The sequence below is a fragment of the Lynx canadensis genome, chromosome D2 (genome assembly GCF_007474595.2).
Source record: "Lynx canadensis isolate LIC74 chromosome D2, mLynCan4.pri.v2, whole genome shotgun sequence".
In the NCBI taxonomy this organism is placed as follows: Eukaryota; Metazoa; Chordata; class Mammalia; order Carnivora; family Felidae; genus Lynx; species Lynx canadensis.
In genome coordinates, this window is record NC_044313.2 from 74,303,606 (window position 1) to 74,318,832 (window position 15,227).

Consider the following 15,227-nt stretch of genomic DNA (forward strand, 5'->3'; position numbering starts at 1 on the left):
CAGCAGATAAGTGATGGTTCCAGAGTGAACCCAGCAAATTTCTGACAAGAGCTCGCACTATAAAATATTACTTGCCCATGAAATATCACTGTTGTATGGATGAAATTTTAGAAAGAGAGATAGTTTATTCACTTATTAGATTGGCAAAGACTGGGAGGCTGAACGATGTCCAAGGTGAGGAGGGCTTGGGGAAAAGTGTGCTCGGCTACCCCGTGTAGACAAAGTATTGGGTATCCATTCTTCCTTTCCAAGCAGGAGTCAGAGGTGTTCAGGTAGCCACCCGTCTCCAGCTCTAGAATGGAATCTGAGTATGTAAAGCCACTGCTTTCACACTATAACATGAACTTTGTTTGGCCAGTCATAGCCCGTGTCCTTCCAAAACATGAAATCGAGTAAAAATAGTATTATACTTTTCATCTGGAGTACTGGTTTATGCGAGAAAAAGAAATATCTTTATTATTTAAGCTAATCTGTGTTGGGATTATTATTCCTTCACAGCTGAAAGCTCCTGGGTGACTCACTAAAAGTGTGAACTTTTAAAAGTGTGCAATACTTCTGGAGGGCAATCTGACTATATGTGTCAAAATCCAACTAAACATACTCAGTAATATCACTTCTAGGAATATATCTCAAAGAAGGAAATGGCTGTATGGGCAGGGTAAAAGGATGTTCATGCAATCAATATTTTTAAGAGTAAAAAAGAAAGAAACGACCTAAATAATCATCAAGAAAGATTATATATAAACTATGTTGTATTCCAGAGTCTATGCAACAAAACACTATGCAATCGGCAACATGATGGGATTTAGAAAGCAGTGAATTGTTCACATCCTGTCTCAGCATAAAAGACATGAACAGGAAATTAGTCAAGCCATTGAGTTTCAATGAAAAGTTAAGATGTGTGTGTTTTTCGCAACCACTGATGCATAATTGATAGAGTCAAAGATCATCACTAGATGCTAAAACCTCTGGGTAAAAGGTTGTAGGAGGAGGATGTCACTTGGTCTCCAAGGTTCTCCCTTGAGGTTATTTATTGATTACAACAGGGGAAGTCACCACTATATTGAAGAGATCTGGCAGATGCTACTTAACCAAGTGATGAGACTTTGTAATCCCAACAGAGACAAACGGAGCCCACGATGTGATGCGCTGTAAAGTACCGACCCCACCTAGGTCATATTCTTGTCAGAAAGATTTAACCAGAATCTAGTCAATCTACGCAAGTTCAGATTATAGGCCATTCTACAAGACAATGGGCTTTGATTCTGAAAAAACTCTGTCACAAAAGAAAAAAATAAGGCAGGAAAGAATATTCTGGAACACCACCGTCCAATAGAAATACGAGAGCCATATATGCAATTTAAAAAATTTACATTGCCACATTAAAAATAAAAGAAACAGGTAAAATTAATCTTAGTCATTTAAAATGGTAATTATTAATTAATAAGTTCAACAAACAATTTTAATTTTATATTTTTAGTCCAATATATTCAATGTATTAACACTTCAATATGCAATCAGTATACGGGATTACCAGTGAGATAGCTTGCGTTAGTTTGTGTGTGTGTTGAGTTTTCAGTACAATGTACATTTCAAGCCACACGTCAAGCACTCAATAGCCACATGGCCAGGGGCTTCCATATTGGATGGCTCAGTTCTAGATTACAGAGGATTAAAGAGATGTAATAACCAGATGAAATGTGGGAACCTGTTTTGGAACAACAACAAAAATAGCTCTAAGGGAGATTGTGGGGTTAACCGGGGCAATTTATAGACTTCATGTGGTATAGACTGTGTATTTTTAATATTAGTATATATACATTAAAGTCCTTGAGTAATAACTATACTCAGTTGTGTAGGAGAATAGTGTCATGCTTAGCAGGTATATGCTAAATTGCTTGGGTGAAAGGTCTGATGTCTGTAACTTACTTTCAAATGGCTTGACAAATCACAGACCATAAATAGACAGAGAGCAAACAGATAGAGATACAGAGAGTGAGCAAGTGTTAATAATTGGTGAATCCGGGGAAAGGATGGTCAGATGTTTGTTGTAATGCTTTGTTTCAACTTTTTGAAGGTTTGAAAGGTCTGAGAGAAAACACAGATTCTAATCATGATGATGATGATCCTACTGGGCTTTATAGTCTACGGTGTATTTTCACATATATTGTTAATTGGATCCTTTCAGAAGTCTGTGCAGGTAGATACAGTTGGTATATTTTATCTTTGTTTTATAGTCAACGAAAACATTTCTTCACGTGCCAGGCACAGTACATACATTTGCTCTCCTAATTTCTGCAGGAGCTCCCAGAGACAGGCTGAGTCTCTCCCCTTCACCAGAGCTCACCCCTGAGGCTCTGGGAGGACAGAGGACAGTCAAGATCCCCAACAAGAAAGTCCCAGCCTGACCTGACCTCCTTTCTCTCTTCGCTTCCTGTTTGTAAGCCCTCTTGGACGGATGCAGAAATGGAAGCCCAGAGACGTTAACTAACTTGTACAAAGTCACACAGCTACTAAGGGGCAAAGCCAGAATTCAAGCCAGACTTCAGTCTCCCATTCCAGGGCTCTTTTTTCACAGCACCCAAGCCACCTGTGGATCGGCCCTCCTGCCTGAACCTACGCTCTGAAGTAGGTTCAGGCTCTGACGGTGACTCACATGAGAAGAGGTCTTGGCTCAAGGGCCCTCAGCACAGGAAGTTAATTGAGCTATTGAAGTTGAGCCAAGGAAAGGCCCATAAGCTCAGAGATCGCCTCGCCAGAGAGAAGCTTTATAAAAACAAAAGCACAGCCACATCAACTAAATCATCTGATGCTCTGATTAAGAAGCATGAGTGGCCACCCCATGTGATCTGTGATGTGATCTGTGCGCTCCAGCCCCCGAGACAAGATCGGGCACAGATTTCTGCCTTTGGGGTAGGAGGATGGTATTCAGGCAGGATTACATTTGTGGGGCTGGGGAAGGGTGAGGTGATGTGGGAGGGAGGGATGGGGCCTTTCAGGCCTCCAGTCTCACAGCTATGCTGCATCTTTTTTTTAAAGCAAATATAATTCGGTTTTCAGTGAACTTTAAATGAAATCTAAATTTTTAATGGAAATTAAAATTTGTCATTTAGTTGTAATTATTTGATTAAAAAACCGTGCGCGTTACTGAAAGTCTTAGGCTGGAGAACAACGAAGTCATGTGTCAAAATACTCAAATAAGGAGAAAATAGCAACCATAACAGGAATCTAAGGGAACGCTGAGTTTTGCATCAGAACAGACTCAGTGCAGTGAGGACTTCTAAAGAGGGCTTGATAGACTCCTTCCTCCAAGGACCACCCCCTTCTCTCCCTTTGATGAGGGGATTCCAGCAGGGATCCACCAGGTAGCTGTAAAGCAAAGAAGGTCATCTATGGAGTGTTGACCTTGAACCCCAAAGCACTTCTTGAACTGCTAGAAGGGGCTGCCCGGGTGTTCTGGAGATCGCAGGGTCCCGGTATACTGGGGGCAGCCAACCGCTCAGCTCTGGGGAAAAACATGCACACAGGAGCAGCTGGGCACGCGCCCCAAGCCCCTCCCTCTGACTGTGGCAAGACCTGTGTTTAGGGGTTACACCTGCCTCTTTTCAAATAGCTTCTCAGTTGAAGATTCTGCAGCGACTGTCAATCTAGACCCTGAATCCAGGAATGTTCATAGTTAGTGCTGAGCGCGCATGACGGGACAGAGATTTAATCAGAGACCCGGTTTAGGGTGATGTTGGCGGTGGCGGTGAAGCCTGACGGTAGACACCAAACCCTTAGCAGAGTGGTCCTGGAGGAGCGAGTCCGGGTAAGCAGCCAAGATCCACCATTCAGACAGCCCGCGTGGGCCTGACTGGTGAGTGAATTCTGCAGAACTCTGTCTGCATCCTGAACTGGTCAGGCCTGCCTGTGACCTTCATCCGGACCTGTCTGGAAGGGACCGGGACAGAAGAGTGGCAAAGCCAGCGGTGAAGGACTGTCCGGAAGCTCTCCCGCGTGCTCTCTCTGGACTGGCCAACCAGCACGTCTTCTCCGTCGTTCAGCTCGAATCCGCCCCCCAGGCTTTTGGTGGTGGTGTTTAATCTGAGTCTTTACCTTGCTGAGCACTAGGACACATAGGACTTATGCAGCCAAGAGCTGACAAAAAGGGGGTCCCTACACGGGCGCTTGGTGATCCTGTAGCCCAGAAGGGCTCGCTCTCCCCCTGAGACCCCATACCCCCCCGAGTCCCGAGGTGCTCAATCAGCTCCTAGGGCTGGGAGAACCTTGTGTGCCTGTCTCAGAGCCGAGTCCTCGGAGCTGGAGGTATTGAGTACGAGGAAAGCCAGAGGGGCCTCAGCCAGTCAACCCGCAGACTTGATGTTGGCCAGCGCATCTTGTGACTTCCGGTATCAAAGATTTCTCCCGCTGAAAGGAAGGGCTGGAGCTTCCACGGCTCAGAGGCACTCAGTGGAATGCTCTGTTCTATTTTAGTGACACAATGGTTACATTATCCTTAAAACGAAGAAAATGCACTTGGGGCGTAATAATACTGCTTCCCTCGCGTTCTGTCCCATTCTTCCTTCCTGCCCTTCACCGCACCCTCCCCTACTCTTTGCTCTATTTTTATTGATGTGAAATTTATAGAACAAACAATGAACCGTTTTTAAAGCATATGACTCAGTGGCATTTCGTGCATCACAGTGTTGTGCAACCATCACCTCCGTCTAGTTTCAAAACTTTTTCATCACCCCAGAACATCCCTGAAGGCATGAAGTGGCCTCTGTGGCTTCCCCTCCCTGTCCAGGCATGGCAGGAGCCACTCATCTGCTTTCTGTCTCTAGGGATGTGCCTCCTCTGGACATTTCATATAAACGGAAACGTGCAATATGTAACTTCTTGTGTCTCGTATCTGTCACTTCATGTTATGCTTTTGAAGATCATCCAAGTTGTAGCAAATAACAGTACTTCATTCTTTTTACAAAATATTTATTCATTTTGCGGGGGGAGGGGCAGAGACAGAGGGAGAGAGAGAATCTCAAACAGGCTCCGTGCTCAGTGTGGAGCCCGACGCGGGGCTTGATCCCACAACCGTGAGGTCGTGAGCTGAGCTGAAATCAAGAGTCGGACGCTTAGCCCACTGAGCCATCCAGACAGCCCCAGTACTTCATTCTTTATGACCAAAGAGTATTCCACTTTGTGGGTGTAGCAGAACTCAGGCAGTCATCCGTTGATGGGCATTTGGGTCATTTCCACCTTTTGGCTACTATGATTAATGCTGCTACAAACATTCATGCACACGTTTCTGGGTAGATGTATGCTCGCATTGCCCTAGGGCCATATGGTAACTCTGTGTTTAGCATTTTAATCGATTGCAAAACTGTTTCCCAAAGCTGCTGCATCATTGGGCACGGCCACCAGTACAGTCGGAGGGTCCCTCGCCCTCTTATCCAGCGAAACAAAACCAAACCAGCAAAACAATCTGCTCATCCTAAAGCACGGCGGCTGCCAAGGGCCTCTCCAGAACCAAGTGCGTTTCCTAACAATGATTCACAAAGCAGCTCTGGTAAAAGGTGAGCCTAAAACAAACACACCCAGCTGGTCCACAAGCTGCCCGCAAAGGCGGAAGAAGCTGGTCTGTCCGCCGCTTCAGGGGAAGAGGCTCTACTAAAGTTGTTCTGCTCCTGTGCACCCCCCAGCCCCCACCACGGTCAGCTGCTCTTTGCCCCCATTCGAACGGGTCCATCAGCAGGTCAGCTTGGCCAGCCCCCCACTGAGCATGGACCGTGTGCCTCCCCGGCTGGTGGGAAGACGCGTGGAAGAGGAAAGAGGTCAGGTGCAACTCAAGGAGCACGCTGCGATGTGGACAAGCCTGGAGCAGCACGGAAAGGGGTGGCACTTTAGAGCTGGAAAGGACTTTGTGATCTCAACCCCAAGTCAGGCACGAGGTCAAAGTTGAAGAAACGAAGGTCACTCCGGCTCGGGGAAGCCGAGGCGAGAAATCGGGTCCCGCTACGTCTGGGTTCCCAGGCTCGTCCTATAAGGCTCACCTGGGGAGCTGGTAAAATGCAGATCCCCTGGCCAGGCCAACCAGACCCGACTATCGGGGGACAGAGGCTGTGCTTTTAGTGGGTCTGATCAGGAAACTTGGGGAAGATGCCACTCATTGTGAAGAAAATGATAAAGCTGATTTAGCAGCAGCAAAGTTGCCTAGTTCTTGATTTCATTGCTGATATCCCCTTGCATTGGAGTGAAAATGTGAAGTCATCATGTTTGCATGCTATGTGGTTTCTGTTAGTCTGCCTTAGGTTCTGATGGTCCCATGATTTAGATAGTCCCAGCCTATGGGACGCACACCTGCGTGCACGCACACGCACGCACAGAATGGGTGGCGAGTTGCCCATCTCCTTTAAGCCAGATTATAGCAACTAACCTCACTGTTCTGCACCTCGCTTTTAAAAAGGAAAAAAAAAGAGGGTGCCTGGGTGGCTCAGTTGGTCAAGTGTCTGACTTTGGCTCAGGTCATGATCTTACAGTTCACGACTTCAAGCCCCGTGTTGGGCTCTGTGCTGACAGCTCAGAACCTGGAGACTACTTCTGCCCCTCCCCCATGTGCACGTTGTCTCTCTCAAAAATAAATGGGGCGCCTGGGTGGTGCAGTCGGTTAAGCGTCTGACTTCAGCCAGGTCACGATCTCGCGGCCCGTGAGTTCGAGCCCCGCGTCGGGCTCTGGGCTGATGGCTCAGAGCCTGGAGCCTGTTTCCCATTCTGTGTCTCCCTCTCTCTCTGCCCCTCCCCCGTTCATGCTCTGTCTCTCTCTGTCCCAAAAATAAATAAAAACGTTGAAAAAAAATTAAAAATAAATAAATAAATACTAAACAGATAAATAGAAAAGAAAAAAATATTTTCTTTAAAGATTTCTTTTCTTGTTTATTTTTTGAGAGAGGGACAGAGTGAAAGTGAGGGAGGGGCAGAGAGAGAGGAAGATACAGAATCCGAAGCAGGCTCCAGGCTCTGAGCTGTCAGCACAGAGCCCGACGCGGTAATTGAAGTCGCAAACCGTGAGATCATGATCTGAGCCAAAGTTGGACGCTTACCCGACGGAGCCACCCATGTGCCCCAAAGAAAAAAAAAAAATTAAGTGTGGTGTCTAATCTGATGAAAATTAAGAAAAAAAAAAAGCCCGTAGGGGTGCCTGGGTGGTTCCGTCGGGTAAGCACCCAACTTCGGTTCAGGTCATGATCTCACAGCTAATGAGTTCAAGCCCCACATTGGGCTCTGTGCTGACAACTCGGAGCCTGGAGCCTCCCTCTCTCTCTGCCCCTCTCCAACTTGCACTCAGTCTGTATCTCAAAAATAAATAAAACATCAAAAAATATTTTAAAGCCTCTGTAGTAGATATTTTTAAAATCCTGATTTCACAGATAAAGAAACTGAGATTCTGTGAGTCTCAGATACTTGCTCAAAGTCATGAATCTAGTCCCTCACTGGCTGTTATGGGTTGAACTGTGTCCCCCTCAAAAGATTATAATGGTGTCCTAACCCCCCAGTACCACACAGTGTGACCTTATTTGGAGACAGGCTTTTTCCACAAGCAGTCGAGTTGAAATGAAATCATTAGGGTGGGTCCTAATCTAACATGACTGGTGGTCCTTATAAAAAAGAGAAAATGGGATCCAGACATAAATACGGGAAGACCACCATGCAAAGATGGAGGCAGAAACTGGGAAGATGCTTCTACAAGCCAGGGATTGCCAAAGACAGCTGGCAAACAGCAAGAAGCTACGGGAGAGACATAGAACAGACTCTGTCCCGCCAGCCCTCCTAAGGGACCACCCTGCCAACAATCGATTTCAGACTTCGGAGCCTCAGAGCTGTGACACAGTACATTTCTGTGGTTTAAAGCCACACAGTGTGGGACTTTGCACGGCAGCCCTACACTGGCCAAACTGAGAGGCAAACCTGGGCCTGTCCACACCTAATTAAAGTGTACCCGTCACTGCACTGCGACCACTTCAAAGAGCCCAGAGTGTAATGGGGGAAAGATGTGAGCAGATGAGCACCTGACTGTTCCACACAGCTCTACGCAAAGATCATGAGAGCACAGCGTAGGGAGTGGCTGGGAATGGTTAGAGACGGTTTCAAGTGGGTGGCGCCTGGACGTGGCCTGTGTGCTCAAGTTGGTTCCAAGGTCATGGTCTAAACACAGTACAGCAAGCATAGATCTCAAGACACACAGAGATACGCACACCTGTGCTCATGCACACACACACACACACACACACACACACACACACACACTAATACACACATGAACAGTACCATGGACAGCGGAAAGCGAAGCCCCAAAAGGCAAATACACTGAGTCCAAGCCCCATTCTAGCTCTTGGACAAGTCACATAGTCTCCCAGGTCCTTAGTTACTCCTGTAAAATGGGGATAATAAATAGTAAACCTACCAACCCCAGAGCGTGGTAATGGACCAGACGCCCATTTATGGTCCATTTATACGGTTTATATGTGGGAAAGGGTGGCTTGCCTTTAGGTAGCGGTTTCCAAACTTGGTTCAGTCCGGTGAGTTGTTGAAATCTACAGATTCCAGGTTGCCTCTCCCAGAGCCTCTGATTCAGTGGCCTGAGGTGCTGCCACGGAGTGCGTGGGAAAACACACTCTCCAAGGGACTGTCACGGGCTGCCAGGGAGAAGGTTCTAGATAATTGCCGAACACCCAGGCAAACGTGCTGTTGTGGGTCGTGGGTTCAGGGAGCTCACGTGTGCTGGCACAACCAGACACATACTTTGTCAGGCCCAGGGCAAAAATGAAAATTCAGGGGCTCCTTGCTCAAAAATTGAGGATTGTAAGACAGCAACACCAGAGCATTCAACTCAGCACAGATTCTTCTGAGTGCAGTTCCTGTGCTGAGTTAGAGCAGAAGCTGCTGGAGGCCTCAGTGGTGATGCCCGCATTGGGGGAAAAACAGCTCAGAGGATGCCCGCTAAAGCCAGTCTGATGCGGAGTCTTTCGTTTTATTGGCTAAAAGCACCTTGGGATTTTGGAGATGGTGTAGCATGGTCCAGACAAGTCAGCCTAAAAGACAAAGCCAAGGACCCTCAAGGCTCACGTCCAACGATCCAATTACAGGGCCTTCCCCCATGTCAAATTCTGCAGCCGGTCCCACGGGTTTCCATTCTGCTATAATTCAGACAGACACACAAGTACAGTAGCAATTGTGCAAATAGCCCCGAGCGGGCAGGGTGCTGCTCACCACATTCATTACTTTTGTCACGTTTCCAACATACTCTTGGTGCCAGAGATCATGGGCCCCTGACTATTCCGAAGGGTCTATTTCCTTTCTGTCGCGTGCAGCAACGCTGACAGGTGAGCACAAGAGTGGAAACTCGGTAATTGGATTCACACTCTGATGTTGTAACAACTCCTGCCTGAGAACAGGTCACGGGGAAAACACATTCTTCCACTGAACTCAAATAACCTAAGCAATTTGTTGTCCCTTCTCCTTCCGGAGGGGGGAAAAAAAGATGATATAAATGTTGAATGCATATGTGCATGTATGTATGAATGTATGTATGTATGAAAAGGTGTATGAATGCATGTGCAATATATGTATATGTGTGTATATATAAATATATATGCATACGTGTAAACATATTTAGGTACATTGTATCCATAAAACTAACAAGAGTTATGGTGTCTATGAAGGCAACTTTAGTCAGTCAATATTTATTTGGGGAGAAAATAATGTATTAGAGAGGCTATCAACTCAGTTCGGAGAAAACTATCACCTTGTATGGGGAAAACTGGTTTCCTCCATGTCTGCTTATGATGCGGGACTTAAATCACGTCTGTACGGACCTCAACCTCCCTTTCCCTCCCCTGCCTCCCCCTTCATATTTGCCAAGTCACAAGGTTCATAAAGCATATTTCTCCCTCATGCAAAGAAACAGGGACGGGCGTCTGGGTGGCTCTGTGGGTTAAGCATCTGACTTCGGCTCAGCTACGATCTCACAGTCAGCAAGTTCGAACCCTGCATCTGGGTCTGTGCTGACAGCTCAGCGCCTGGAGCCTGCTTCGGATTCTGTGTCTCCTTCTGTCTCTGCCCCTTCCCGGCTCGTTCTCTGTCTACTTTCTGCATGAGGCTGATGATGCCTGATTCAGAGGAACCAGATATTGAGACAAATAGCTCAAGAGCGTGAAAGACACTTGTAGGTCTTTCCTTGTGTTAAATAGAGGGTTGCCTGACATATAGCCACACCAAGGCCTCACACAGATATAGAGCCAGTAGTATCTCAGGCCGTTTACCATTTTACTTTAACAACATGTCAAAGATACATCCTGAAGAAGTATGAGGAAACCGTATGCCCATTTATTTTACTTCATGTCAACCGGCCATCATTGGGTTTGGTCCTTGTGTCGTCTAGGGGTACCAACTCTTTAGCAAGAAAGAGAGACTGAAGTTCTGGCCAATTTAGGAGAAAATAACTCATTTTTTGGAGAATTGTCTAGGGGTACCAACCCTTCAGCAAGAAAGAGAGACTGAAGTTCTGGCCATTTTAGGAGAAAATAACTCATTTTTTGGAGAATCGTCTAGGGGTACCAGCCCTTCAGCAAGAAAGAGAGACTGAAGTTCTCGCAATTTTAGGAGAAAATAACTCATGTTTTGGAGAAGCCTCGAAAACCAACACCTACAAAATCATGGTCAGTATCACTGCATGTCTAACATGAAAATAGAATAAGAGAGAAAGCAAGACAAAATATTAAGATCCATTAAACGCAACTGCTGTTTTTTTTCCTGAAAATCAGACTGGCTGTTTTAATTTCCCTCTCTGACTCTGAACTCAACAAAGGCAGGGCTGTTCCCATGTTTCTGAAGTGCAGGCTGTTGCTTGCAAGATGGGCCCTGATGTCTCCAAGCTTGCATCCGACACAGGTAACGTTCAGAGGGTGGAAGAATGAATTAACAGTGGCATGAAGAGAAAGGTTGGGGACTGGGGAGAGTGGTGATCGCCCGACACTGCGAACATCCGTCATGCCACCGAGGTGCGTACTTTATGATGGTTACAATGGTAGTTTTTATCTTTCATGTATTTTATCACAATAAAACAATTAATGGGTGCCTACCAGGCACTGATTCAGAAATGGAAATGGAGAATAAAAAGCTCGAGGCTTCCCAAGTCCATTTTCATAGGAGCCCCATACCATAGTTGATAGATACCCAAATGTTATACTCAAAAGCATGTCCAAGGGGCGCCTGGGTGGCCCAGTCAGTTAAGCATCCAACTCTTGGCTTCTGCTCAGGTCATGATCTCATGGTTTGTGAGTTCAAGCCCTGAACTGGGGCTCTGTGCTGATGGCTCAGGGCCTGCTTGGGATTCTCTCTCCCTCTCTCTCTGCCCCTCCTCCACTCAAGCTCTATCTTTCTGTCTCAAATAAGTAAATAAAAAAATTTTTTTAAAAGGCACGTCCACCCAAGAACATATCCCACATACATTGTGGCAAGCCTATAAGGCTAGTGTCACATTAGAAGAAAAAAATAAATAACGGTGACTAGACATTATCCAAAGGAAATACTCTAAACCAGAAAAGGGGTTCGCAGAGATCGGCAAACTAGGGCCCTCTTGTCAAGTTCAGCCCCGTGCCTGTTTTTGTGCGGTCTGTGAACTAAGAATGGTCTGCATATTTACAAATAGTTGAGAAAAAACCAAGAGAAGAAAACCATTTCGTGACTGGTGGAAATGAAATGAAATTGAAATTTCAGTTTTCCCAAATAAACTTTTACTGGAAGATGTCCATTCGTTTAGGTACAGTCCCTGGTGCTTTAGAACTATAATGGCAGAATCTAATAGCTGTGATGTAGATCATATGGTCTACAAGGCAGAAAATATTTCTTATGTGGCTCTTTAAGAAGAAGGTTGCCAACCCTTGCTCTGGAGGATGGACAGGACTTTCAGATGAGGGTAGACCGTCCTGGAGCCTTGATAAAGTCAGCGTGCAGAGAGAGGTTCATCAAAGAGAGAGGGAGTCCAGTCCAGCGCCTCAGAGGGTCCCGCTCTGCTGAGCTGCAAGGCCAGAGGCACAGCAATGCCAGCGAGCACGGGGGATGTCCTGGGACCTAGGCTGCGGTGGGTAACAACACTCCCACCTTCCATGTGCTTTAACACACCCTCACCCCAGAATCTGCGTCCTGCTTTTTCTCCTTTCAAAGCTTCTGCGTGTGCTCATGATATGTAAATATTTTAGGTGTACCAATGTTAGTAGGGGAGGGATGGGGGTGGGGCGCCTGGGTGGCTCAGTTGGTTAAGCATCCGACTGAGGTCATGATCTCACTGTTCCTGGGATCGAGCTCCGCGTCGGGCTCTGAGCTGACCGCATGGAGCCTGCTTGGGATTCTCTCTCTCACTCTCTCTCTGCCCCTACCCTGCTCGTGCTCTCTCTCTCTCTCTCTCTCTCTCTCAATAAACTTAAAAAAAAGACAGAAGGAGAGGGATGCAAGCATTGCTGAAGGACCTAACGGATGCCTGATATTTAAATGTTGGCTCTTCGATTCTTCTCTAAAACTCTCCCGTAAGGTAGGCATTATTAACCCCATTTTATAAATGTTACTAGCTACATTTCCTTTCTTTTTCTGAGTGATTGCCATAGTCCCTGGCCTTCTTCCATAACCTTTACACACATTAAATCATTTAATCCTCAGGACAACTCTATAAGTAGGTACAATTATTACTCTCATTTTACAGTTGAGATCGTTGAGGCCGAGGTATACTCAGTAAGCTGCTCAAAAACAAAACACAGAGCCAGGATTTGAACCCAGGTGCTCAGCTAGACTGTCTTCCACCGCCAGCAGCAGAGAAGTTCTGGATCTTGCTCAAGGAAACACAGGTGGTAACGGCAGAGCGGCATTTCAGACCAAACTTACCCTACTTCAACTTGTGTGTTCCCTACACTGTTCCTTACCTGATCTTCCTCGTAGGCTCTGGTTCTGGGACATGGGCCACCAGAAAATGTCCATTAGTCAAGAAACCACTAGATCTCTCAATGTCTTCTGATACCCAGCATCGAGGACAGCTGTCTTTGTCTCCTTCTCTAAGAAGAATTTGATTGGCGGTAAAGTGAAAAGCTGTCCTCTTTGTGATGAAACTGACCTTCGGGATCCGAGTTGGAAAAGTGGCTTTTCGGCTCGTTCTTTTCAGAACTGAGATGGATTTGCTGGAGGAGAAAAAGGAGAATATCAACTCAGCTACCATTGTATATAAGGCAATGACTAAGAAGACGAACTTCTTTCCTGATAAATTTAGTTGATCTAGAGAGAGAGAGAGAGAGAGAGAGAGAGAGAGAGAGAGAGAGAACTTCTTTTGGCTTTACACTGGCTAGGGAGGCTGGGGAATCTCTGAGGGAAATTTTCCATGTGTAATAATATATTCGTAACAATCTGTGATTCAGGTAGCTCGTTCTAAAAAAAAACGTGTTCAGGGGCGCCTGGGTGGCGCAGTCGGTTAAGCGCCCGACTTCAGCCAGGTCACGATCTCGCGGTCCGTGAGTTCGAGCCCCGCGTCGGGCTCTGGGCTGATGGCTCAGAGCCTGGAGCCTGTTTCCGATTCTGTGTCTCCCTCTCTCTCTGCCCCTCCCCCGTTCATGCTCTGTCTCTCTCTGTCCCAAAAATAAAATAAATGTTGAAAAAAAAATTAAAAAAAAAAACGTGTTCACGGTAAATGGCGTAAGGGAGTCAGCAACAAACTCAGAGTGTGCCAGGGACATGAGTTCAGCACTCCGTGTTCATGCGACTCCTCTCTGCCTAAAATGGATTGCAGCTTGTCAGCAGCTACTTGGAAGAACAAAATACTTTGAGACGATTTGGAAGGCCAGATTCAGAACACCAAAGAGCAAAAGGAACCTTTGTTTCTTGTTCCTTTAAGCGTAAGCCTTCTGACTCAGCAGGTTTAAGGAAAGACTGGACCCCAGGTGGCAGGAAAGAGACCAACCCCTCTCTCTCCTCCTTCACCGACTGTGCTTGCTCCCCACAGCTTTGCGCCCAGCGGGAGCCTGCAGTGTAGACTGGAGATGCCCCAGTGACCTTGCTTTGGAGAGTGAGGGAAAGGATGAATCAGAGGCATTTTGCAGGTGCATGAATTCTACTACAGCAATGCAAGCAGGAATGTACTATCACGCTGGCGAGAATGTTCCTGCGAACAGCATCCTGGGAGACCCTGCAGTTTGCATTTCTAAAGGGAAAAAAAAATCTCAGAAGCCAATAGGTGGTGGGTGTGTGCCCTTCTGCCCGTAAGAGTTGGCGTCCATTTTAGCTGGCCACACGGCAAAAAGATGTGACAGCCACTTTTGGTTTTAAGCTTTAATCAATTTCCCTCAACGCTTGGTTCTATTTTGCAAACGCTTACAGAACAGCTGCTTTGAGCCCGGCCCTGTGCCAGCCTCTGGGAGAACAAGATCAATTAGGCACAGCCCCCGACCACAAGGAGTGCAAAGTCTAGCACCTTCTGCAGACCTCTGAGAAGTCAATCCCAAGGGCCGCGCTTGGGATTGTTGACTTGTGCTTTTGAGGGCAGAAACGCATCTGGTGGGGGCTCACAGATGCATGTCCCCACTCCTCCCAGGGGGCCCTCCTGTCCTCCTGTCCACCACACAGAGGGTGGAGCAGATCTGAGGGCTCTGTAGTCCCACCCACAAAGAGCTGCTTCACTTTCGTCCCGGTGAAACTCTGGGCCCTCCTGTCATTATTGCCACGCCGCCTCTGAGAAGTACAGATTTCAAAAGAGGGCTCATAATTCCTGCCAAAGCTATCGTGCTGACGTCAGGCATCTACACTGGCCTGGGCTGAGGGTTGAGTGCCCTGCCGTTAAAAGGAAAATCAGAGGTGGGAACTCAGCCACCTAGAAGGAGGGGACACACGCCTGCTCGCGGTCCCGGGTGCCCACACGTGCCTCCTTCCCGCTGCTTGGACCCAATCACTCATGTGACCCCATCCCAAATGTCCAGAAAGAAGAATCTGTCCTGAGCACCGTGTGTTGAAAACTAAACACGAGCAGTTCAGTAGCTTCCCGGAAAGAATATCAGCAGGGCAGTGCGGGCTTTCCTCCGGTTCAGTCATGGGAACACGCCCAGGCCGAGTGTGTGTACTGGAATGATCTTCAGCCCCTGATGCTGGAGGAGGGTCCAGTCTGCCATGTTTAGAAAGTGAAAGCCGCAGGCGTCATTTGGCAAAAGTCACCAGTACCCTGC

At 47.0% G+C, this 15,227-nt stretch overlaps 1 long non-coding RNA gene across 1 annotated transcript in view; it reads right to left on the reverse strand.

The window, feature by feature from the left end:
- The window catches only part of LOC115527535, a 48,987-nt gene that overhangs the window by 17,897 nt on the left and 15,863 nt on the right, over nt 1–15,227 (reverse strand). The window contains exon 3 of the long non-coding RNA XR_004344231.1: nt 12,948–13,199. This is a non-coding gene — a long non-coding RNA (uncharacterized LOC115527535). The remainder of the gene's footprint in view (nt 1–12,947; nt 13,200–15,227) is intronic.